General features: G+C 31.7%; 1 long non-coding RNA gene across 5 annotated transcripts; it reads left to right on the plus strand.

Moving 5' to 3' along the window:
- The first annotated feature begins 3025 nt into the window (after positions 1 to 3025).
- Positions 3026 to 9730, plus strand: LOC120580040 (uncharacterized). 5 transcript variants are annotated; one of them, XR_005645675.1, is made up of 6 exons: positions 3026 to 3369; positions 3523 to 3629; positions 7995 to 8906; positions 8997 to 9177; positions 9277 to 9337; positions 9519 to 9730. It is a non-coding gene; the product is annotated as an uncharacterized lncRNA (long non-coding RNA). The 5 variants fall into 5 exon arrangements; XR_005645676.1 differs by having other exon boundaries at positions 7995 to 8067; positions 8241 to 9177; XR_005645673.1 differs by having other exon boundaries at positions 7995 to 8067; positions 8819 to 9177; positions 9519 to 9728.
- Positions 9731 to 26461: the final 16731 nt, after the last annotated feature.

The following is a 26461-nucleotide window of genomic DNA, read 5'->3' on the forward strand; positions in this document are numbered from 1 at the left end:
AATGAAATAGTTCACCGATAATACCTTCCCATAACATGCAGCGGTGATGCTTTTCTTTGTGGAGAGGAGAAGAAGAACGCAGTAACGGGAAGAGGGGGGGAGCTGAATGAAGAGAAATTGTATATTTTTTTTATTAAAATTATACTTTTTAAAATTTGAAATCTCAGCCCTTCATTATTTTTTTGACACATGTCTTGCATCCAAACCCTAAATGGACTAAATGGAGCTAATACTAAATGGAGCATACCTGGACTCGTTTAAATCACTAGGATTGTAAGAAAAAAATAACATTCTACATAAAACTTAATGAAGATTAAAAAACCAATTTGTACAAAGTTAAGAAAAAAGATGCACAAATTTCTAACACAAAAGTCCAATAATCACAATAAATCATGAGCATATCCAACCAAAGTGCAAGAAAAGGAAGAAAAATTTGTAAAATCAAGCAGAAGTTAATTGAGAAACATGGTAGAAAATATGGTGTGCTTATATACTAAGAAAAAAGAAAAACAACAATGTACCTAAAAAGACGTGACTGAACGGATCAAGGACAAGCGACATACAAGGCTTAGCAAAGGCAAATGCACGCCCGCGCGAAGAGCGCACACACTTTTATATCAAAGATAATTCAACAATGAAATACATAGTTGACAATGTTGATAAGATTCTAAGCTTTGTTTGCATTCTCAACTTTTAAAAGTTAGAATTTTTCAATATTAAATTTTAGTAGGTATGACATGTCCGCTGCGGTTATTTCATTTGGAAAGCTTAGTATTATTAAAGTCACTAATTATGTCCAACTAAAATAATCTTATATATGTACGGACTTTCGTACATTGTGAAAATTTATGTTGACAAATGTGGTACTATCAAAGAAATTGTGCTAAGAGACAATAGTTCACAATGTGACATGCCCAACAAAATTCTTGAATTTATTTCTTTAAAGACTTTGACATTATACCGTTTTCACACACTTCACAATTTCTACTCTAATGCTAGATCATAAGAGCAGAAATTGCAAGGTGCATACAAATGGATAAAACTTCAAAATCTTTATAAAAAGTTAAATCAAATTTTTAATTAGTCATGTCATTGTGTGTATTTGAATTGTTGTACCTTAATATATTATTTCTCATAAAACCACATCTAAAAACAGAAATCTCAACATGTTTCGAAAGTCATTTCAGCACTAAAGCAGATATAATAAATTTTAAATGAAGAAAAAAGTGACTTTTTAATAATTTTGTGCTTTCGTAATCAACTATTTCCAACCGTGTTATGGTATATCTGGTGCAAATAATCAACAATGTGAAGTTCTAGCTCTTTCAAGTTTATAAAGGAAACCCCATATTGCACTCCACTATGTAGACTATGCATGTCAATGTTAATTGTATTTGACAAAGGAAATCCCTTACCATTCAATTGGCATCAACAATAAAAAAAAATGCTCAACATGAAAACAACACAGCACAAGCAACCAAAGATAGTTTGCATTGCTAACAAGTAAATCAAAAGAAAAAACAAGGAAATAAAAGTTATAAGCTTCTAAAACATGTGAGAAACACTGTATTGATTAAAACTCACACGAAAGTGGATTTGATCTTTTTCCCTAATTAACATTCAGTTAGTCACAACCTAAAGTTATTGCTGAGAAAACAACGCAAAACAAATTTATTAATCCAAATCTAATGTTTTCGAAAGTCAATAAATAACACTAAAAAATTGATATGAATGTCAATAAACAAACATAACAAATTCTTTCCTAAAAAAAAAAACATAACAAATTATCAAGCCGGGTCTGTCTGGGCTCCCCCAACAACACTGAATAAAAGGGAGAAAATTTGCAAACATATGAGTCAAAAACTATAGAGTTGCAACAATTTCCAATCTACAAATGAGAACACAAATTAGGAATTTATTAGAACAATTGAGTTGGTAACTAAGCACTGAGCAAAGACAAAAGAGAAAAGTAATGAATTATAACGCACACTCCAAACAGAAGAAAGTGGCGAAGTCGACCACCATAGAAAACATTTAGGCTAGAAGAAAAAGTAAGTACTTAGGAACTTAGGATGTAATTAATAAAAACAAAGAAAGTGAAATATCTTAAAAATATGGGAAAAATAATAAAATGAAAAAGCGGGATATCTTGATATTCTAACAAAGAAAGAGTAAAAGTGGGTGTGTGTATGCGAGGGCAACGGTTGAAGAAGGACAAGATAGAATGAAGTTTTTATTTTTGGTTGATGTGGTGGAGTTTTTAATTGATATGGTGGTGTATTGATAGGAACAAGTGTTTTTTTGCTACTCTTCTTCTCCTCTATACCCTGTTTGTATACTAGTAGAACTCTAGGTTATATAGACACTTTTTGATAAAGAAAATGCCAAAATTAAATGAGTATTGTGTAAATGAAGAATCATACTTCTCACATATTAGTAGAGGAGAGGCAGAGATTAGGTGAGAACAGAGATACGAAAATGAGATTTTATTTAGTGTTTGTTTTATAGCGAGAATAAAAAAACATATTCCCAAACAAGCATCCAGTTAAGGTTGGTAATCAAAGGGTTATGGTGATAGTTTCGGTCCACAATGAACATGTAACATGTGCCAATGGAAGGACAAGAGACCATATAATTAATTACTTCCTCGATCCCTAGTCAAAAAAGAGTATACACACTCACAAACAAGCATCATATGCATGACTCATGTTCCTAATCATATCCTTTATATCTAATGGTTGCAAACATGCAAACCCTAATTGCCAACCTCTAACCTTACTTTTTTGGCTCCATTTTATCCTGGCCGTTAGATCATTGTAATTAGGAAAATTAGCACATCAACCGTTAGATCATTTTAATTTGAAATTTGAAATCCTCTATTCCCTCCTAGACTACCTTGATTAAAGGACATTGGTTTAAAATGATTATTGAACTTCCCATCCACAATTAATTGTATTATGTTTTCCATGAGTCATTTAACTACCTTCACTAAAGATTTGCATGGGCCCTTTTTTTTATTATTAGTTCATATCTTTTTGTCCAGCTTTCTCTCTTCCACACTTACTCTCCCTCAGTCCACCCCGCTTGCTCCTACGCTTTCTCTCTTCACTCTCTTCCATGTCTTTTCCACTTTCACAGTCGTATTTCTCTTCTCATCTTTCGCCGTCGTCGACTCGACCACCACCGTCAGCGGTGGATTTTCTCCTGCGGCCTCCTCTCTAGCTCTCTCCGTCCAGTTGCCTCTTCCGTTTCCCGGTGGTCGATCAATGGCTCTGAGCGCGACAGTCACAGTGAGGCAACCAAATACGACACACAATTCTTTTACGACTTGGGAAGCATTCCGGTGACGATTCAATTTCCACCGTTGAGGTAATTATTAGATGTGCATATCATATGGTATTATATCATTCTGTGTGAATTTGAGAGAAACTAATTGTTGGAGTTTGGTTTTTTTTTTTTTGTCAATTTAGGGATTATTATGTTAGGGATTTACTAAATCAAAGTAATTTTTCTTTTTTCAAGTGATGGCTCAGTGGCCCCGTAACTTTTGCAATTGAAATTCTAACGGTGGTGCAGCTATATGCATCTTTGTGGATGAATGTATGAGGTCCGGTCGTTGAATATGCCAGGTCCGGTCGTTGAATATGCCAGGTCTAAACTTTCATCCTCTTTGGTGATGATACTTTACTTTTTCCTTATAGACTCTAATTTTCACAAGTAAAGTTTTAGTTTTTAATTGTTTATCCTTTGAACTTTTAATTTGCATTCTCTTAATTGAATTGATTGTTCAAACCTAATTAAGCAATTTATCTAAACAGAACATAATTTATCATAAGCTGTTTCCATAAGCACATTTTTATCCAAAAATATTGAGTATGGTGACATTGCCTATAAGCACATTTTTGGTACTTCGAAATTTTGAAAAATAAATGTTTGATATATTTGGGTTTCCCCTGTTGTGGCCTCCCTCTCAACCAAAGTCCAAAATTTCTTTTTCACTACTTTCTCTAACTGGGTTACTGAATAGTTAATTGATTTTGAATTTTGAAATTGTTTAATTTTATGTTTTATGTTTAGTGATCACATTAATGACTGCAGAACTGCTTCTTATGAGACTACTGTCATCGTGATTTTCGAGTGTCAAGTCATTAATTTGGCTTGAACCTTTCAATCTTTGATATTCTCTATTTTTTCTTGGGAAGGGCAAAATTGAGAAAAAACCCTTAATTTTCCGAATTCGGGGGTCGTTTTCGCTACGGGAAGGTGTTAGGCACCCGGAGCGATTATGGTATTCCATAAGAACCGTTCTCCTAAGCTTATTTCTACGCTTTACTTTTAGAGACTATTTGTAAAAAAAGAAGGTGTGATTAGTGAAGAATGGGGGTGAGAAGAAGTAGAATTTGATTTTATTTCGGCTTGGAGGGGTTAAAGTCCCTTGCCTACGTACCGTTTTACGGGATCAAAACCGGCGTAGTTCTTGCTAAAAAGACTTGTTGTTTTTTTTGTTTTAATTGTTTGATTTTAAATTTTGAAAATGATTTTGAAGAAGGGGATTGAGAGGCTTCATGAGCATTAGAGTATGAAAAAGTGGGGGTTTGTTTAGTGATTTTGCAAAAAAGTCTAAATGATTAGATTTATTTGAGAATTTTAAGAAAATAAAAGGTGAAAAATTGTTGGAGTTTTGACTCCATTTTTATGAAAAATATTTGAAGCGAATTTGTTTGCATATTTTTTGGAAAAAAAATTGGATTTTCTCTAAGTGTTTAAACCTAAGCATTCATCTAACCATGCAATCCTAGCCATACATCTACACATGCAATCCTAGGCATACATCTAGGGTGAGTGTGTGCGTGCCGGTGCGTCATAGTGTCCATAGTCCATATTACAAAAATTGCCTAAATACATTCTATGGCCTCTTTGCCAAGCTACAAACCGATGATAACAAATTACATCACAAAATGAATTAAAACTTGCAAAAAAAAAAAAAATGCTAAGCTAAAGAAAGTGGAGGAGATAGTGGAATGCTATGAAATGTATGTCACATGAGATGAAATGGTTAGTAATCATAAAGCACGAAATAGTAGGAAATAAACAAAAAGGAAAGCATAAGAATGGCAAAAAGAAGGTAATAAAGTGGTAAAACCTAAAAAATTTGATATGATACCTAAAGGTGCTTGTGACCCATATTATCACATCATGGCAATTTTGTAAGAGATTTTGTTTCAAGCCATGACATGAAATTAATAGAGACACATGCAAGCAGAGTATCACACCAAATTCATAGAGAAATTTGACACTTTATTCCTTAAGACCAACACTTGTTGCTTGCAAAACAAGAAATTCACAAAATCATATCCAAAAACAGCAAAAAAGGCACATGATCAGAGGCATATTCATCACAATATTAGGCATCATTTATCCATGTCACATATCAAAGTGTCAAGAACAAAAACATAACCAAAAGAATACCAAAAAATGTAAAAACACATAGAAATCAATTCATGCCATTTTACCAATTTTTTTTTATGCAAAACACCATAGAAATACCAAAAACATATCAAGAAACAACTAGGATTTTTAGGATTTTTTTGTGAAAAAAAAAAGTGAGCAAGCAACAGGTTCAGATAGCAAAAAAACGGTGTAAATAGCACACAAAAAAAAAGAAAACGTACAGAAGAAGGCCCAGCCCAAAACCAAAGGAAACGGATCTCACAGGGATACTCAGGGACCGTTGGATTGATCCAAGGTCCCAAACCCTAGATCTAAGGGCTCACAACGCAGGGGATTGGACCGGTCTTGAACCGGTCCGGTCTAGCGCCCTATATAAAACCCTAGTGCGCCGGTTTACTCATTTGTCACTCTCCTTTCTCTCTCTAAACTCTTCTCTCTTCTCTCATCTCTCACCTCTCTCTAAACTCACCGCCGGTGAGGATGAAGCTACGGCGGAGACCTTGAAGGTCCGCCGAAAACTTCATCTTCTCCGGCGAGCCTATGAACTTCCGGTGACCTAACTTTCCAGAATTCAAAGATTTTTACATCTCTTGATTCGTCCTTTAACCCTAAACACGAATCCAGCAAAGGTTTTTTCAAACACAGCTTGAAACGACGTAGATCTGAAAAAACTTCGTACGGTTTTGAAACTGATTTTTTTGATTTTTGAAAGAAAACTTTTAGATCTTTAAGGATCTACATCGTTTCGTCGTTTATTACTTCTCTGGTGCTTGTTCTTGCTTTCAAAACTTGGATCCTTATGGATCTAGGTTTTGTGTTTACGGTTATGGTTTTCTTTGTGATTCTGGAAATTTTTTTTGTTTATTCATGTGATTTTGCAGGTTAAACTATGATATTGTTTTTTGAAAAGAAATTCTGAGTTTTACCTGAAGTTTTGGTTGAAACTTTTGATAGAGAAAATCTTCGGAAAAACTTGAATGTTCTTTGATGAATCTTTGATCTTCTTGGACCGAAAATAAATCGGTTTACCGGTTCTGTTTCTTCATCTTCTCCGATTCTTTCTCTACTTCTCTCTCTGTGATTACGTGCTTGAGCTTGCTTCAATGCTTCTTAGATCTGCGTGAGAAAATCCCTATGATCAGTGCTTGAGCTTGCTTCAATGTGAGCTCGCACTTTGAATTGTAGGAGAATTCTTCAATCCAGTGATGAAGATTCACACGAATCTCTGAGGATTGATGTGAGATTCGTTAATTTCTGATGAACTTTTTGATTTCTGGAAACAGTTAGGGTTTTGTGTTCTTGGTGTTCTTGAGGAATTCTGGGGAAATTTCTGTTTAGATTCAATTGCTGAGAGAGAAAGAATTGGTTTTGTGTTTATGAGTTGGCGTGTGATTATTGCTTCTGATCCTGACTTGTACAGTAAATGCGCCTTTTATAGGCTGCCATGTGTGCTTCTGAACCAATGAGAAAATGACACCTGGACTTGGAAAGAAAATGGCACGGCCTTGGACCTGAAATGAATTTTGGACTTTTCTGCAAAAACAAAAACTTTAAGGACTAAACTGCAATTAACCCAAAAGGACTGAAATGTAAAAAATAAAAGGTTCTGGACTGAAAAGCAATTTTGGACCCCTTTGAGGACCAAAATGCAAAAAATAAAAATAAAATTGAAAATAAAATTGGTAACCTGACAAAACGTAAAGCGAAACAAAAATAAAATTGACAAAACGGACTAAAACGAACCAATGGCTTAAATGAGGTACTTCAAAGTAACCTCTCTATGCCAAAATTTTGTGTGAAATGACCAAAATGCCCCTAGGGCTAAAAATGACCTAAACATATTCAAATTGACTCGACACTGATTCAGATGCAAGTTTGAAATGAATTTAACAAGGTTTACTGATGAAATGTTAAAAATCAATCTGAAAAGACTCAGAGACAGTCACAAGGATGAAAATGGGTCCCACTGCAGGAAATGACCAAAATACCCTTCTGTACGACTTTTTGCAAATTTTGAAATAAACTGTAGAAAAATCAATGTAATGATTCAGAGACACTTTTGAATGACTTACAAGACAAGTAAAGAGATTTCGAAAGGTTTTATGCAAGAAAAACATAGGTAAAATTGTGATTGAAAATACTGCGAGGCAGAGACAATTTGAACTGTGCAGTTGAAATTTGATAATTGACAAAGTTTGAAATGAAATTGGGCCCAGTATTTTTAGGTCCAAAAACAGGGTATAACAACTACCATATGAATTTTGTCACTGTTTACTCCCCGTTGTTGTCCCAATTTGTGCTAGGAGTTTCCTCAAGCCCTTTTTCTCTATACATATATTGTATTTGGTTTTGAGTGATAAGATCTAATTAAATTGGTACATTAGTTTTATAAAATTACCAATTTCTTTATTTTTTACTATGATTGGATCATTTTCTCTTAAAGTCATGTGTAAGTATTGTTTCCAATATTACAAGTCTCTATTTCTTTCTCAATCTTTCACTTTTGCTGCCAAAGTTTAATCTGTATTGTTTCTATTTTGTAGGTTGTTACTTGCTTAGTTGAAGAGACTTTGATTTGCGGGAGGAAATATATGATATTAGTTTTGATTCATGAAGGTATGCTGCACTTTGCATCATCTCCTACTTTATGCCCTTTCAATTTGAGCTAATTTATTTTTTTGATTGTTCAAGTTCAATAATTGTCATTCTCCATTGTTCAAGTTGAATATTGCCATTCTCAATTTGTGCTATTCGTTTGAGTGATTTCTATGTGTTGAATGAATTTTAAGTTATCTGATGGATGAAGGAGAAGCTTTTGAACTAGCTCAATGCCATTTCATGGTCATCAAAACCTTGGAGGAATATGTGTCTCTTGCTACAGTTATAAAAGTAGGAGAAGATCTTCAATGGCCTTTAACTAAAGATGAGCCTGTGGTGAAGCTAGATGCTCTCCATTACATTTGAGTGATTTCTATTTTTTGAATGAATTTTAAGTTCATCTGATTGATGAAGGAGAAGCTTTTGATATCTATTTGTATCTACTAAATGATTTCCATATTATATTTGTATCTACTAAACGATATCTATTGAATGTTCTTTTTTAGTTATAAGTTGATTAAGGGTCCTTTAAAGTTTGCATCTGATTTTTTGACATTAATTTATGGAGAATCATTGATCTTTAAAGCGCTGATTTTTTTTTGATGTAAATGGTCAGTTTTTTCGATGTAAATCGATCAACAAAAAGTCAAGGGCAGTCGTTAAAACAAGTTGCTACCGCACGGGTCATATATAGTTGAGAACATTTTAATGGTTAGTAGGAGTAGACACTCTAACCTCTCTTACTGTTTGTGTTTTTGTTGGATTGCAGGTGAATTGGAAACTAATTAACAGGACTTTCATGCTATTGTTGTTACAAGACAGTTCCCACAATATATGTATTTGCAATCTGTTTCATGGTATTGAAAATGCATTATGAATTCACTTATCTGTATTTTTGTGTGTTTTTCAAATGAATTTGCAATCTGTTTCATGGTATTTGCAATCAGTTTTTTTCCAATGGAAAACTTTATGTTGCGGTTTCTAGAGTTACCTCAAGAAAAGGATTGAAAATTCTATTGGCACATGAAGATGGTAACTGTATGAATACTACATCAAATGTTGTGTATAAAGAAGTATTCCGTAATCTGTAGTCAATCCTGCTGTATGATTGTGATGCTACTTTGATAGGTAATTGTCAAGAATCGATGCAACTGCCTCTTTTGACATTTTTAATGTTTTTGATCAATCCTGCAGATAATAACTTTAGCATCTGATATGTTTGTGAAGGTTAAGTTCAATATGCAGCAGAAGGCTATTGGCTATTTGTGCGTCATTCAGAATCAGTTATGTACGGTACCTTATGCCAAGTCTAATATTAGATATTGAGTGTCATATTACTTATTGTTGGTTTCAAGGATAACCGTCAGATTGCATACGATAGCATGTTACTGTCAACGGTTAATTAAGTATGTTTTTGCAGTCTGAATTGCCTCTAATTGGGTTTTGCTTTTGTTGCTGTTGTATTGCAGATGAATTGGAAAGTTATTTACATGACTTTAATTTGATCATCATTGTTAGAAGTAGAGGAAGCAGATATTATGAAATTGTAATCTGTCAAATGGTAGTGAACATGAAATGTGCATAGGCATTGGATGATGGAAATGTATATTGTAATTATTGTAATTACAATTATTAATCGCCGTATTTAGTTATTGTAATTATTCACGTGCAATATTGACAAGTTTTGTATCCAATTTCGTGGTTTAATCTACGTAGTTATTGAACGTATTTTAAATATATACTTTTAGCTTCTCAATAAATATATACGGTTACGTTAAATATACCGTGTTAGCTTCACAATAAACATATTGGTTATTGTTTATTTATGATGATCTTTATACCACTTTAAATAAGGGATGATTATTTATTTCTTCAAGTAATAGTGTTCTCAACTATATATGACCCGTGCGGTAGCACGGGTGGAAAGACTAGTTCCAAAGGATTATTATTTACCCAATCGGTCTGTCAGGTTTCCTTAAAAAAAAAAAAAACTCAGTCGATCAGATTTGAAGCTATCAACCAACAATACGTTATCCCTTAGCTCAAACCTTGATCAGAACTTCACAATGTGGATCCCTTTGAGCAGATATACCACGACCAACTTGCAGTTAATTAATTTGAAAAACTCAGCCGTATACAATACAAGTCACTCTTTGCATTTTTTTTCTACACTATTTTCATTTTTATGAAGTTTTTTATTTTAAAATTTATCTTTTCAACCTCTTATTCCAAATTTTTCTTATTTTTTTAATCTCTAATCCTTGTTAAAGTCAACTTTAATGATGTGTCCAAGTTACTAATGATGTAGAGAGAACATGTAAGCATATTAAATTAGTGACTTGTCCACATGTGATCTGTCATGTCATCAATAAATTGGACGCGTGATCAAAGTTGACTCCACATTAGAGTGATTATCAAAAGTTAGAGAAAATTGAAACTCAGATTGTTAAGGTGAATTTTAAAATAGAGATACAAAAACTATAAAATATAAAATAAAAATAGGGTATAAAAAATTTACTAACCAACTTTAATGTTCAAAATAAAAATAGGTTTTTTTGTCCTTTATATTTTTTACCCCGATTTAATCATTCATGATATAAAATGTCTATATTGTATTCTTTTTTAAAGGATTTTTCAATGAAATTTGAGTTTCTAAGTTTGTAGGATGAAGAATTGAATATGTTTATTTTATTTTTTGAGTTTTTTTTTTTATAAAAATGGATAATGATGTTGAAATTTTTTAACATAAGGATTAAATCGAAAAAATAAAATAAAATAAAGGACGTAAGTGTTATTTACAATTATGTTAAAAGATGAATTGTGTAATTTTGCCAAAAAAAAAAAAAGATAAGAAAAAAAACCCTATGTAGTGAAAGCAAACTTAAGAGAACGAAGGAAAAAGAAAGATCGTGGACGTGGAGATCACTGGATCTTTGACGGTGGTGGTGTGCACCTCAACTAGGAGGATTGGCAGTTTAAGTGGTAGCGTTTTTTTTTTTATTGATGTGGTGTTTGAGAGGAACAAGTGTTATTCATTTTGTTACTCTTCTTCTCTACCCGATCTTGCCTATCCTATTTTTATATATCAGTAGAAGTCTAGAGTTTATGCCACATTTTTATGAAGAAAACTAGTTACAAACCCGTGCTTCGCACGGGTTCAATAACGTTTTTGATAAACAAAAAAAAAATCGAAAGAAGATATGTTAAAACGACGGAACATTATGATTCATCATAAAATATGTATGGGCTGGTTCCAAAGCATTATAAAGATCTGCTGTAGAAAAAGGGCATGTTCTATTTTGTTCAAAAGATTAGGAAAACAACATTATAATTAACATGATACTAATTTGAACCAATGAAGGAATCAACAATGTGCAGATTAACGTTACATAATAGTTAGGTTTATAAAAGAGACTCCAAGTGTCAAAGACTAACTAAAAATAGATTTTTGTCAATATTTACATCAGACAAAATGAAAAGAACAAATGACATCCCAAAGTCAAAATAGTTTACGATTACAGTCCAAAGCGATACGTCAAAATAGTAGAAGTTCAAATAGTTCAGCAGCAAATATCTACTTTAGAACAACTCGAACGTGCAAGTTCTTCGGTGACTTTTCGAGACCAAATATGAGCTTACCACCTTCTATCATCACACGTTCTCTGCAGAAATTGATCCATAGCCCACCCAAGTATTTTTCATAGCTTGCTCTTTCGGCGATAATGAGGCGACACTTATACTTTCTCTGTATGCGAATATAGTTACATATAATTTATAAAATAAAGGTAGCTTAACTGATTTAAGCTAAAGAAAATGTATCATGACTTCTAATTTATCTTCCTATTATCTTCCTATAAAGTCTAGATAAATACATGTATGTGCATTATATGAACCCCGTTGACCAATTAACATTGTTGAAACAAATGGAAATTAAGCATCACTCCTGCATGTGCATCTATAGCCAGCACCATTTAACATTGATGTCTTCGAACATTTGGTGCAACTCTTATAATACCATCCAAACTGGTTAGGATTGAATTTAGTTGTTTTCCAAATAGTGATGAAGTATGTCTCCTAACCCAAATTATGCACATGAAATAAAGAATAATGCAATATGTATTTTTAACTTGTGCATCAAAAAACTCAAAGCATGTTCGTGCATAAAAAAAGTAGACCATGACTAAGTTTATAAATTCAGTAATTGGCCTAACCTGAGGCAGATTGAAAAAATCGTTGTGCAAAGTACGTTGAGAAGAAGCCGAACTCTAACTTAAGTTATGACTGATACTTTGACTCTGAGCTTGAGAAGTGTTAAGGTCACGACAACAATTCAAGAAACATGGTCAAAAAACAATCAAATCAGATTGTGAAATAATAAGTTACTCTAATACTATATTTTAAAATCATAATGCAAACTTACTAAGTCTTAAACTTCTCAACAACCGGATAATGTAGGTTGATGAGCAGCCTCGAACCTGACCAATTGTTACATATATTTGGGTTGTCAATGACTATAAAATGGAAGAACTCAAGGTAAATAGATGGTAAATGATCAAGCTACGAAGTATTTTTCCCATAGTGTTACATCAACTATATTCTCACTGCATAAGGAAAGACATCTTTCAGGTCATTATCAAACTTATACAAAATTCTATCATCTGATGTTGACAAATTAAAAAATAATACATTTTATCTTTCAACACAATGTTCGTACACGGTTTCTTTCTAGTCCCAATTGGTGTTGTCTTGACAATCTCATGAAGAAGCCCGATGATTTCTTAAAAAAAATATTACATCTATAATAATATTATAATCGGAGAAAACAAAGAAATAAATTAAAGCACATAACTATATCATATAAAATGTCATATTTGAATTTTCCATCTTGAATTTTCTTAAATGACTTAAAACGAAATTTATGAGTAAGAACGTTAGTTAACTTGTCATACTTCTGCACCTTTGTATAAGAACCAAAAACAACCCTAAAGAGATTAAATACAATGTCATTATCAAACACATGACAATTATACAAAGTATAAGTCTTGTTTTCCTCGAGCAAAGCCTTTCAATGCTCCAATTCTCTATACCGAGTTATTACATGAACTCGATCACCCTAAATTCGAGAAAGAAACCAAAAAATGTAAATAAATCAAAATGTACACTAATAAGTAACATTGATAAATCATAAAGGAAATTACAACAAATCTTAACTAACTCATCTAATCTTTGCATCACAAATAATGAGCTTCATATGTTGATTCTCATTACTACCATTTACAATCCAAGAATCCAGCACTCCAAATCCTATTTTCCAAATGTCCAAATCATTTTTTAGATCCTTAATGTAGTCATAATCCCTCGACATCGAAAGTCCTATATAAAGATACAATAATACATCATTTAATTTTATTCCCTTTGTTCATTCTGATATCGAAAGAAGCTAACATATTCCTATGTGATCAATTTTTGTATCATCAAATCAACCTGATCTTAAATGCACAAATTTCTGAATCATCAACTTTTTGGACGTCAATGATATGACCAAAACAAATTTCACCAATCAACTTTTGTACGGCTCAATCATATAGGAAAGAATAAATCAAATATGAAAATTGTTATGGCTTTATGATTACTCACAAAAACTAAAATAACCCACATACATCAATTTTTTTTCAACCACAGTACCAGAAGCTAAAATAACAATTGTGTCAAAACCTTATCATGAGCTAAAATTCAATCATCATGATTTATCAATGTTACTTATTAGTGTACATTTTGGTGTCTTTCAAACAGATAAGAATTTATATTATATGATATTATATTTATTACATTGTTGGTGCCATGGAAACCTATATGTTTAGTTTTTTCGAATAAGAAAAAGATATGCATAGTTTGTTACAATATAAGGGTGCAAAATATATATATAAGCATAGTTTTAAAACTCGGCTCGGTCATCGACTCGGCGGGGGTACTGGGTCAATGGGTCAATGGTCGAACCACTGAGTCATTGGTCGAACCGCATGACTGAACCGGAACCACTCGGATGACTCGGTTAGATAACTCGGTCCTTAGATTAAATTTATATAGTTATTTAACCGGATTAACTCGGATTGAATCGGTGACTCGGTCACTTTATAAACTAAAATAATGACCCCTGTAAACATAGTTTTAAAATTCGGACCGGTTATCGACTTTATATAAGTATTAAAAATGTCTTAAAAAATTTAATTTTTTTAAAGGAGTAAAAAACCTCCTGAGATATATAAATGACACTTTTTTTTGGGATATATAAATGACATGAGATTTTGTTTTCTCTAAAACGTTTTGCTATTTAATGTGTTCAACCCACCTTTTAATTAGATGATATGATTATCATATATGAATGTTTAGAAGAAAAATTAAACAACATGAAGCGCCTGCTACAGTGGTTAAGCATGTGGGAATCAAATGTAAGGTTGCCTGTTCGATCCTCACAAGCGCCACTTTTTTAACAAAACTTGTTTAATAAAATATTTGTTTGATAATGAAACCGGTCCGATTCACAGAACCGCTGGGTCGCCGGTTTTCACCGGTTCTGGCCGAGTCGCACCGGTTCACACCGGGCTACCTGCACAACCGATCCAAAACTCAGACCGGACCGGTTAGGGGTCCGGTTCCTGATTCAACCGGTCGAACCGGCCGGTCCGGTCCGAGTTTTAAAACTATGTATATAAGTATAATTTTTCTAGGCATCTAGACCTTTTTTGAAGATAAGAATAAAAATAATCATACGCATTATGCAACGTCAAAAAAAAATTATACGCAGTAGCATAACAAAAAAACAGACACATATAACGTATTACTCTAAGCGCTAATATGTGTGTTCGTATATATTTGCGAGGTTGAAGAAAGAAAATAAAAATATTTGGTATCATTAAATGACAGCGTGAATAAAAATATTTGTGAGGTTGTGATGATTAAACGATATTGAATTTAAATGTATAAGTGATAAAAAGATAATAAAATTCCTTTGAAAAAAGGGTAATAAAATTAAATGGGACCTCCTTAAAAAAAATTAAATGGAACGAAAAATCATATTGAAATATAATATTAAAAAATAAAAGAAAAGGTTCCCAGTGTGAGTTGAAAAGATGTGCTTTTGAAATAAATTGTCGAGAAGTAGTTTTTTAAAGTAACATTCAACAACTTTTCGTCAAAGCTCATTCCATTCAATTTTATGCATTAAAAAAAATTACTTTTTGTAGTAAGTACTTAATTGATATTGTGTTTGTGTTTGACCTAACTTCTCCTTAAAAATGTAGAAAAGTTGGAAAAAAGCCGGGTCAAACGATACCTTATTCTCCTACAACGGCAATGTAGAAGCAACTGAATTTGGGACAAAAAATTGAAAAATAGTTAAAAACATAAAAATTGGAAATAAAATATTTGGTATCATTTAATGACAACGTGAATAAAAATATTTGTAGAGTTGTGATGATTAAACAATATTGAAATTAAATATATAAGCGATAAAAAGATAATAAAATTAAATGGAACATCCTTAAAAAATTAAATTGAACGGTTCAAAAAAAAGTTAAATGGAAGGAAAAAAACATATTGAAATATAATATTAAACAATAAAAGAAAAGGTTCCCAGCGTGAGTTAAAAAGAGGTGTTTGTGAAATAAATTGTCGAGAAGTAGTTTTTTTAAAGTAACATTCAACAACTTTTGGCCAAAGCTCATTCAATTCAATTTTATGCATTCAAAAAAAATTACTTTTTTTTAGTAAGTAAACAGCGTGAGTTAAAAAGAGGTGCTTGTGAAATAAATTATCGAGAAGTAGTTTTTAAAGTAACATTCAACAATTTTTGGCCAAAGCTCATTCCATTCAATTTTATGCATTCAAAAAAATTACTTTTTTTTAGTAAGTAATTAATTGATACTATGTTTGACCTAACTTCTCCTTAAAAATGTAGAAAAGTTGAAAAAAAAACCGGGTCAAGCGATACCTTAATCTTCTACAACGACAATGTAGAAGCAACTGAATTTGGGATAAAAAATTGAAAAATAGTTAAAGTTATCAAAAATATAAAATTATAAAATAATTAAAAAATTGTGAGGGGCAAAATGGGAAATGCACCCATATAATGGTGAGGTGGCAACAACACAATTCCACCAATTAAAAAATTACAAAAATACCCCTCCTAGGGACAAAATGGGAAATTTATAGGGCATCAACTTTAATAGTAGTATATATAGATGCCAACTAACTGTGTGCTGAGAACAAAAAATGTGTTTGTTTGGTTGCGAGCAGAAGACATGTGATAGGCATGATATTCTTGGGTGAGAAATGAGACGTAAGGGGAAGTATGAGAAAAACGGTTCAAAATGAAGGACAAACAAGCCTCCAATGTCATGAGTCATGTGCCTATTCAAATTCAAATGAAGGACAAATGAGATGAGAATGAGTTTTGCTAATCAAAGGGTTATTGTGATAGCTCCAATCCACAGTGGACACGTGTTAATGGAAGGACACCCCTTAATTCCTCGATTGATAATTATAAATGTTATTATTATTTCATCTATTTTAAAATAAGTGTAACTTGGACATTCAGTCGGGTGTGGGGCCATAATTTATAGCAAAATTTATATTAATTTATATTTAAGTGTTTATAATATAAGGATTTGATGTTATTAATTTAATATATTTTTATGTATTATTATTAAAATATAAAGAGCAACGGATATAACATAGGACTAGCATTAAGACAAGCCTTTAAATAACAAATAAGTACAATATGATAACAAAAATAATTAAAGAAATGTGTGGTTAAATTGAAAGAAAAAATGTTACGCTAAAAAACAATATGTTTTTATATGAGGTCAAAAAAGGTTTTTCATAATTCTTAATATTGTTCCTATTGTTCTGATTTTTTCTATTTTAATGAGGTTTATCCAATTTATTAATAATTTAAATAATATTACAAAAATAATAGACTTAAATACATTTTAACCCCTTAGTTTACCAATGGTGCAATTTTAAGCCTCATTGTTTCAAATGTGTGATTTTGACCCTCTTAATTTACCCGGTTTTTAATTTTGTAGTCCCCAAACAAATATTGACTGAATGTTGACCATATACTCTTCATGTTGATTTTTTTTATTAACAAAAAATGATTTTAAATTAAAAAATAACCACAATTTTTCATGTTTGAACTTTGAAGTTCTATCCATGACCAGGTTGATTGGTTATGTGTAATCTGAATTATGGGAATATCATAAGCTATCCAAAGTTGATTTGTGTATGGTACTATTGAACTTAGTAGTACATAGTAATTATTAAGATAGTTGATACAATTTGGGACGGAGGGAGTATAATTTATCAAATTTTAATCCCATCTATTTATCAAGCTATGTTTATGTTGTGTGCCATACAAACCACTTGATTATTAAACTGATTTTGTAAAGACGACGAAATTGGACCTTATGCTAGCATCCGCGGTTTGGTTTAGGTGAGGTTTTGGGCTCGCACCCGACTTAATCTCCAAGTAACACTTATTTTGAAATAGATGAAATAATAATAATAATATTTATAATTAGCAACCAAGGAATTAACAGGTCTCAAATTAGTCCTTCCATTAACACGTGTCAACTGTGGATTGGAGCTATCACAATAAATCTTTGATTAGCAAAACTCATTCTCATCTCATTTATCCTTCTTTTGAATTTGAATAGGCACATGACTCATGACATTGGAGGCTTGTTTGTGAGTATTGCATTCTATTTTTGAACCGTTTTTCTCATACTTCCCCTTACGTCTCATTTCTCACCCAAGAAAATAATGCCTATCACATGTCTTCTGCTCGCAACCAAACAAACACAGTTAGTTGGCATTTTCTTCATAAATATGTGGCATAAACTCTAGAATTCTACTGATATATATAAAAATAGGAGAGGCAAGGAAGGGTAGAGAAGAAGAGTAGCAAAAAGAATCACACTTATTCCTCTCAAACACCACATCAATAAAAAAAAAAAAACTCTACCACTTAAACTGCCAATCCTCCTTGTTTAGCCGCGCACCACCACAGTCAAAGATCCAGCGATCTTCACGTCCACTGTCTTTCTTTTTCCTTTGTTTTCTTACGTTTGCTTTCTCTACGTACATTTTGAGTTTTATTTCTTACCTCTTCCTTTTGGCAAAATTACACAATTCGTCGTTTAACATAATGGCATGTCACACTTATGTTCTTTTTTTGTTTATTTCGATTCAATCCTTATGTTATAAAATGTAAACATCGTTATCCCTTTTTATAAAAAAAAAATAAAAAACTAAAATAATAAAAAAATCAACAAACTCAAATCTTCATCATACACACTTAAAAACTCAGATTCATTGAAAAAAATACTATAAAAAATGATACAATATAGACATTTTAGAACAAAAATGATTAAATCGGAAAATAAAAATAACATGCTAGCTTTACTTTTTGGAAAAATAATAGCCTAGAACTAGCGTTAAGACGAATGTTGACATAACAAATTTATTGTTTTTATTAACAAATAATAATAATTGATAACATAAATAAAAGTATGGTTAAATTGGAAGGAAAATAATGTTACACTAAAATACAATATGTTTTTGAGAAGTGCTATACAACACGACTCTTTATCCCCACGACAATACACGACACACAAATCATGCGGAAGGCAAACAAAATGGCATAGAATAAATAATTAATAAAATGAAAAACATTTCATCAAATGGTTTGAAATATGTCGTGTGCATTCATGCATGTTATTCTGTCGTGCTATCAAGCATTTTTCTATGTTTTTATATAAAGTCAAAAATGGATTTTCATAATGTTTAATATTGTTCCTATTATTCAGATTTTTCTTATTTTAATAACATTTAACTAATTTATTGATAATTTAAATTATATTGTAAAAATGAAATTATCATTTTTATTTATATATATATATATATACACACACGTTATTGATAATTTAAAATAGTTTCATTCTATGTTATTGTTGTTACCCTCTCTATTTTTAATTTTTCATAGCTTAATATTGCCTTCATTTTTGTATAACATTTTATGGGTCTGAGTGCTTCATAGCATTATGCCAAATTTAAAAAAAATTCATTCAAATAGTCAAATATTACTACTAACAATGCATCGAATACACGAATTTTCATAAAAATTTATTATTACATGTTTTAAAGAGTATAGTGGGTACTAATTAGCATTTCTCAAATTCTATTTCTTTTGTTGAATTTCAACGTCACATTTTGTTTACAGAAAGAGGTAACAGGGGGCTATAGACCTTTAAACTTCAATTAAAAGACAAAAACATACAAGAAGAGGGGGCTTACAATTGAAATCTTTCATCGTAATCCCTTCATTATTATTCTTTCTTTGTTCGGGTTTTAAAATTTCATTAAAATCATCGAACATTATCAAAGGAGATGAAATTGTCTTCTTAAGCTGCGTAATATTTGTGTTTCCTCGACAGTCATTGATCCATAAATCAACAAAAAAGATATAGGAATAGGCGTTGTACTTTTTTCAAGAAACAACTCTCCATCAACCAAGATATATCTCCTATCATCCATAAAGCACTTTGATTTCTTGAAATAACGAGTGTCCAAAGCTAATATCAAAAACCTCCACTTCTTCCTTGGCCCTTAACTTCTGATATTGTCGCTGGAAAATGTTCACATCCCATGGAGGTAGAATTTTTCAACCATTCATAAAGTTTTGTTTCAGCAAAGTTGTCTTGACCACATTTTGTTTCGACTAAACCAACGATAATCGATTTAGTATCTTTGAGAACATTTTTAATCATAGAGGATTTGCCTTCACCACAAATTCCTTTTATATTCCACACTAAAATGTTTGAAGTCAACGGTAGAAACAAACTCTAATAATTTAAAATTCTAACACAAAAAGAAAAACTTGCAACTGGAAGAAGAAAAAAAGTGAACAAGATGATTTTTTTTTCCAGCTACACAAGATCAAAGTCTTGTAAGAGGATATTTAAGACTTACGAGGAAGATACATATATATAATCAAATAACTAACATGCTAGTATATATAACACAAAGATCTCGTTAAGATTTAATCTTTTGGCCTTTATTTTCTTGCCCGTCAAGTACAATTACGTGAAAAGCTCCTTGTGATTAAAAAGATCCGTTGAGGTGTAATAAAAAAAGATCGGTTGAGATGTAATAAAAATATATATATCCTTGAGATTTATCTTTTGTGGTTTTAATTAACGTGATCAAAATATTTAGTTTATGAGAAATTCTTTTCACGTCAGTTTTCTGGTGAGACTTCCAAGTTTTTCATACTAGTGTGAGACTTGCCCCGAGATTATTTTTTTCTTCTGAACAACCAATATATTAAAACAAGTACAAAAAACCTATTAAAACATAACAGGAGCAGGAAGCAAAGCCACCTAAAGACATAAGACAAGCTAAACAACACCTATTGTTGAAATTTGGGGTCTAATTAACTCATCCTTACAAAATCGGCTTGTAAGGTGAGACTTGCCCCGAGATTTTTTTTCTTCTTCTGAACAACCAATATATTAAAACCAGTACAAGAAACCTATTAAAACATAACAGGAGCAGGCAGCAAAGCCACCTAAATACATAAGACAAGCTAAGCAACACCTATTGTTGAAATTTGGGGTCTAACTCATCCTTACAAAACCGGCTTCTAAAGTGAGGATTGCCTCCTCGATATAAACTCTTATCAAGAGTCTTATCTATCCGATGTGGGACTTGGACTTTTCCCAATACCTATTCCTTAAACCAAAGAGGCAAGGCAAAACAAAAACAGAAGGCAACACACCTACAGGGCCTGCTAACACGCCTACAACCCAACCACAACACCCTACAAAAAACTACCTACACAAGCACTTTCTTGGGTTCCAACACCATTCATAAAACAAGTATGATGAGATTTTAAACCTATTAAAACTCTCATAAGAAAACAAACCTAAAGCTTGGCATACTAAGCTTTTCCTTAACAACTTGACTGGAAAGAAAATGAGGCACTGTTTCCCAAACAAACAAACCTTGCAATGACAAACTTACTCCCTTCGTTTTTAAATATAAGCAAAATGGTTTGCAATGACAAACTTACTCCCTTCGTTTTTAAATATAAGCAAAATTAATTTTTTAGGTTTATTCATTTAATGATGTGTGGTTCATAATATTGACTACATACATCATTAAATGAATGAACTTAAAAAGTCAATTTTAGTTATATTAAAAAACGGAGGGAGTATGTTTGCAAGGAATCAGCACGTTGATTTCCCTTTCTATAGATATGGGAAACCAAAAAAAAAAAAAGTAACTTTTTACAATTAAACTATCAGTTACTTAAATTGTAAGGTACAATAGAATCGTTAGAAAATGCTTGTTCAAAAGAATCATTAGAAAATGCCACCATCACCACTAGCTTAGAGTCAGTCTCCAACAAAAAATAATTTGATTTAATTTCAACGTTACATTAAGTTATAATGAATAAAGTTATTTGCTTTAAATATTTACTGCAATTAATGGTTTTCGTTCTTCTTGCATACAAGTTTTGAATTCAGTTTTTCATAGGTAGCTAATATGTTATAACTACTGCATAGAAACCCTTGAACTATTTGACAAGAACTTACAAAATATTGTTTCAAGGTGCGCATATAAAATCATCCTAATTCTCTTAAGGCGACAATTTCTGTATTCATTTTTTTTGAATCATTTCTTAATGTTTTATAGATGACATGTAATAAATATCAACACAGTAAATAAAAATGCTATAAGATTTTACTCTTCCGTAAATGTATTTCTTTACGCAAGTGTGAAAACTTGGAGTATTTTGTTAAAATTTGAATAAAAAAATGTCACGTTATCTCATAAATATCAATAAAAGTGTTTGCAGAAATATGAAAGAAATTGTTTCACTAATAAGGAATTGACGTGAAATTGTTTTTCTCTTCCTTCTTAGCTGATATCCAGTTTATCCACTACATAGTTTTCTTCCATCTTTCTGAATTATTCTCATGACACTTATACACCAGTATGCCTAATTATAGGACATTGGCACAATCAAGAACTTGGTAAAAATTTCCAGTAAATCTCCATTGAGTCAGTTCAAAAAGAGATATCACCTCGCCCAGTTCCAAGTTCCATACTTTCATTCGTCTTGGCATCAGATCCTTGCTAGCAAGACCCTTTCCTAGGTATTCATTCTGCAGCGGTGTTTTGACAAATCGGACCATTAAGAGGTTCGATCGCTTCTATGTTGAGTTGCTATAACATGGATGATAGTGATGTAGTAAATCCGCAAGTGCACGGTTTACTGATGTAGTAATAAAGATATCGTTCCGACATGGAGTTATGAATTCAATTAACTTTCAACAATGATTAGAAAAGAGTTTGAGTTGAAAAGTTTGGATTTTGTTTTAAATGGGAAATAACAATAATAATAAAAAGGTGCCTTGAGATTATTGGTTCGTCATGGTGACAAATCCTTCACAATCCAAACCCTAAACCTAGAATTTTATGTTGGACCTATTTTCTAAAGACAAGTTTCTCTTTAGCCTATCACATCTCCTTTCGGTTTCAGTGAGTGTTTTCCTCTAGCAACCACGCCTATTCTCATGGTTGATTGCTATTGGAATCCTTGAAGAACGAAATTTTATTGTCTCAAGGTTTGCTAGACTATTATCATGTTTCGCAATCCTTGTCTAATTTCACTTGTTCCAATATAAAAACTTCTTCTTTCGATGCTTCGCTTTGATATTTGTGATGATGAATTAACAAGTACTAACCCTCCGTTGTCGCATTAACAAATACAAATAATCAAATATTTTAAGTGTTGATTGCTTAACATAACATGATCTAAATTCACTATTGTAACTCCATCAGATAATCAATGATTTGATATCAGACAACTTAGATTACACCTTTGCCAAATCAGTAAGATCAGGCGGTCAAAAATGCAATTACTGCGGTGTATCCATTTCCAGAAAACATCTAGCATTACTAGTGTCCCGTTTCAAAATAATTTGCTGATATTACTTTTTTTTCCAGAGGGGATGATGAAGGGGAGTAAGGTCACAGATATCTTGAGATTCAATCATGTTTAGCTGAAATTGACAAATAAACTAATAAAATCATAACCTGCTTCTTTCAGATTTTGAGAGGCTTCAAAGCATTTCCCAAACTTTTCCAATTCGAGAGTTTACCTCAACTCGTTTTAGCTATGTAAACTCGAATCGTAAACTCGTACGAGTTTACCTAAAATTAAAATTATATAAAATTTATTATATATATATATATTATATGTAAGCTAATATTTAAACAAGGGTTAATTAAGTTTTTAGTCCCTATAAATATTCACAGTTTTGTTTTTAGTCCTTATAAAATAAAATCACACTTTTTAGTTCCTGTGACATTTTCCTTAAGCATTTTAGGGACTAAAAATGCTGATGGAAAAATTTTATAGGGACTAAAAATGCTTATGAAAAATTTTATAAGGACTAAAAATATTGATGGAAAATTTTATAAGGACTAAAAAGTGTGATTTTATTTTGTGGGGACTAAAAACAAAATTCTGAATATTTATAGGGACTAAAAACTTAATTAACCCTTTAAACAAAACATAATCAATGAACCACATTTAAATAATAAACTCTAACAATAAAAAATAAAAATTATTGTACATTTAAACTCTGTTTCATCTTCAGTTGTAACTTTTAACTTCAATTGTTCCATTTTCTCATTTAAATACTTGAGCAAGTAATATGTTTGAATGATTTCAAATCAATCAATAATAACAAGCTTCTGAATGCATTCCCTAAAATTCAATGTATGTCATTGTTACGCATTGGCGTACCTTCTGTACATAACAAGCATGGAAAAAATGAGTTATTTTAACCAAAATAACCAAGCACCTTGACATTGAAAAAAGAATTAGATTTTGAAAGAAAACGAGACAAAAAAAATAACCAAAATAAAAAGTAAAAAAATTCAAAAGTAAACTCGGACGAGTTTACTCCGAGTTTACACGAGTTTAACACGTGTTAACTCGGTCAAACTCGTCAAACTTTCCGATTTCATCAAAAACCGAGTTTATCTCCGAGTTAACACGTTTTTGTCATCTAAAAACGTAAACTCGTGCGAGTTTACAAGTTAACACTCGATTTGTGGAACAATAACTTACATTCTAAAAAGAATCTTGGAAAGCAGGGAACATGCCAGGAAACGCAACAGTCATGTATGCAATCAGATAGGCTAGTAATCCCAATACAAAATTTTATTGCACCTTTTATTATACTAGTAAATAATATCTAGTGTTATGAAATTGATCTAAAGTATTGCAAGATATTGTAAAATATATAAGAATACAGAGAAAGGAATAAAGAGAGAATATTATAGCATATTTTATTACTTAATAAGTGTGTCATTACATTGTAATATAGGTTCTATTTATAGGACACATATATATAAATGAATGATCATATTACAATCCACTCACTAGTGGAAGTGGAAGTTAGATGGACATTCACTAATAAATATATACATATCTAGGTTGAACACCACTTTTTAATGAAGAAAATGCCAAAATAAAATGTGTATCGTGTATTTGGTAGAGGTAGAGCTAACTTCGAAACCAAAACAGAAAATGAGTCTTTGATGTAGTGTTTGTCTGCTAGCGAACAAAACACATGGGATATAGACAATAGACAAGATTTCTTTTTTTTGAAAAAAAAATGAGTTTTCAGGTAAAAGGGTCAAGTAATATCGAAGTATTGTATGATTTCAATATCCATCAATAAGAGTGCAACAAATAGTTTTCTTAAAGGATAATTAACTTGAGATGAGTCCCCGTGAGTTTAGCTCAATTGGCATGGACATTGCATAATTTATACAGGGGTCAGAGTTCGAACCTCGGACATCCCATTTCTCCACATTTTAATTGTGTGAGCTCTAGCCACTGGACTACTAGACTATAAAAAAAAAAAAAAAAAGATGTAATTGTTACTTGTGTAGCAAGTAACTGTAGAACATAACTAGCTTAATCGTTGTAACATAATTAGTTAGTTTCATTTTTTAGGTCTAGTTAGTTAGCAACAGTAATTTAGTTAGAGTTTTTGATTACACTATATAAAGCTGGTGTTTCATTGTAAATTTATAATACTTACATTTTCTGAATAATGAAATTCCTTGTTCACACTTTCTTTGTCTTCTTTAAATCTATGCACATTGCAATCTTAGTTTTTACTGTTTGAGATTACATCTTAACATTCTATACCAGTCGGATATGGTATATCATCTCCATAATTTCTCTTTTTTCTTTATATTTCTATCAAATTCATTTATCAATTAATTCGTTTTTCTATTATTCTTATCCTTAATTTTCTTTTCTCTCTGATTTTCTGTTAGAAACGTGTTTTCTAATGGTTTTTTCTTCCTTCCACCAATTTTCTTTTCTGGTTGTGTTATTTCTGTTAAGGTATCAACGCAATGCGGAAGCACAAGATCGATGCTATTGAGAATTAAAGAGAAGTAAGTAAAATAACAAGAGAAATTAACACACAAGATTTACGTTGAAAACTCCTCAATATGAGAAGTAAAAAACCATGGACGGTCACGAATAAAGTTCCACTATGTAAAAGAAAAGAGTACAACAAGTCCTCTTATAGTGATGAGGACAAAGGATAATATTTTCACTCAATATTTCCTAAAATACTCTCTAAAATGGAACAAGAATTCTCACAAAAAATACACCCAAGTGTATGTTACAAAGTGTGTTTGTAATTGGTTTTTTCATGATCATTCACGACATGTGATTGCTGTATATATAGCCTCCATTCCACAATTCTTAATGGTGAAGCAAGTAGCATATGCAAGCAAGTAGGAGGTGTAAAGCATATGCAAGTAAGTAGGAGGTGTGAAGCATGCAACATATGTGACATGTAAAGCTTGGAGACAAACCTTAACCACTAAGGGATAAGGAGCCGTAAAGACACAAAAGGAAACTTCACAATTAAGGACTTGACTACAAGTAGCTTATAGATGAAGTAATTGAATGAGAGCCACATAATCCAACAATTTCATCTTTTTTGAATCAACATGTCCATTGCAAGTTCTTTTGAAAGCATTAATGGTGGATACGTTGTTTCTATTGCCAAGAATAAAGGTTACCAAACTGATACTCTAAGTTCATATTTCATGCATCCACAAGAGAATATAGGTGTTATTCTTGTATCCCTTTGTTATTTGGAAATAACTACCATTCTTGGTGAACAAAAATCAAAAATCGCATCATTATATCAATTTGTAATTGTTAAATAATATGTTAAATTTTTTTTAAGGAAAATAATATGTTAATTGGTAATTGTTATTTTATAATAAAAAAAAAATG

Source organism: Medicago truncatula, chromosome 4, assembly GCF_003473485.1.
Source record: "Medicago truncatula cultivar Jemalong A17 chromosome 4, MtrunA17r5.0-ANR, whole genome shotgun sequence".
NCBI lineage: Eukaryota > Viridiplantae > Streptophyta > Magnoliopsida > Fabales > Fabaceae > Medicago > Medicago truncatula.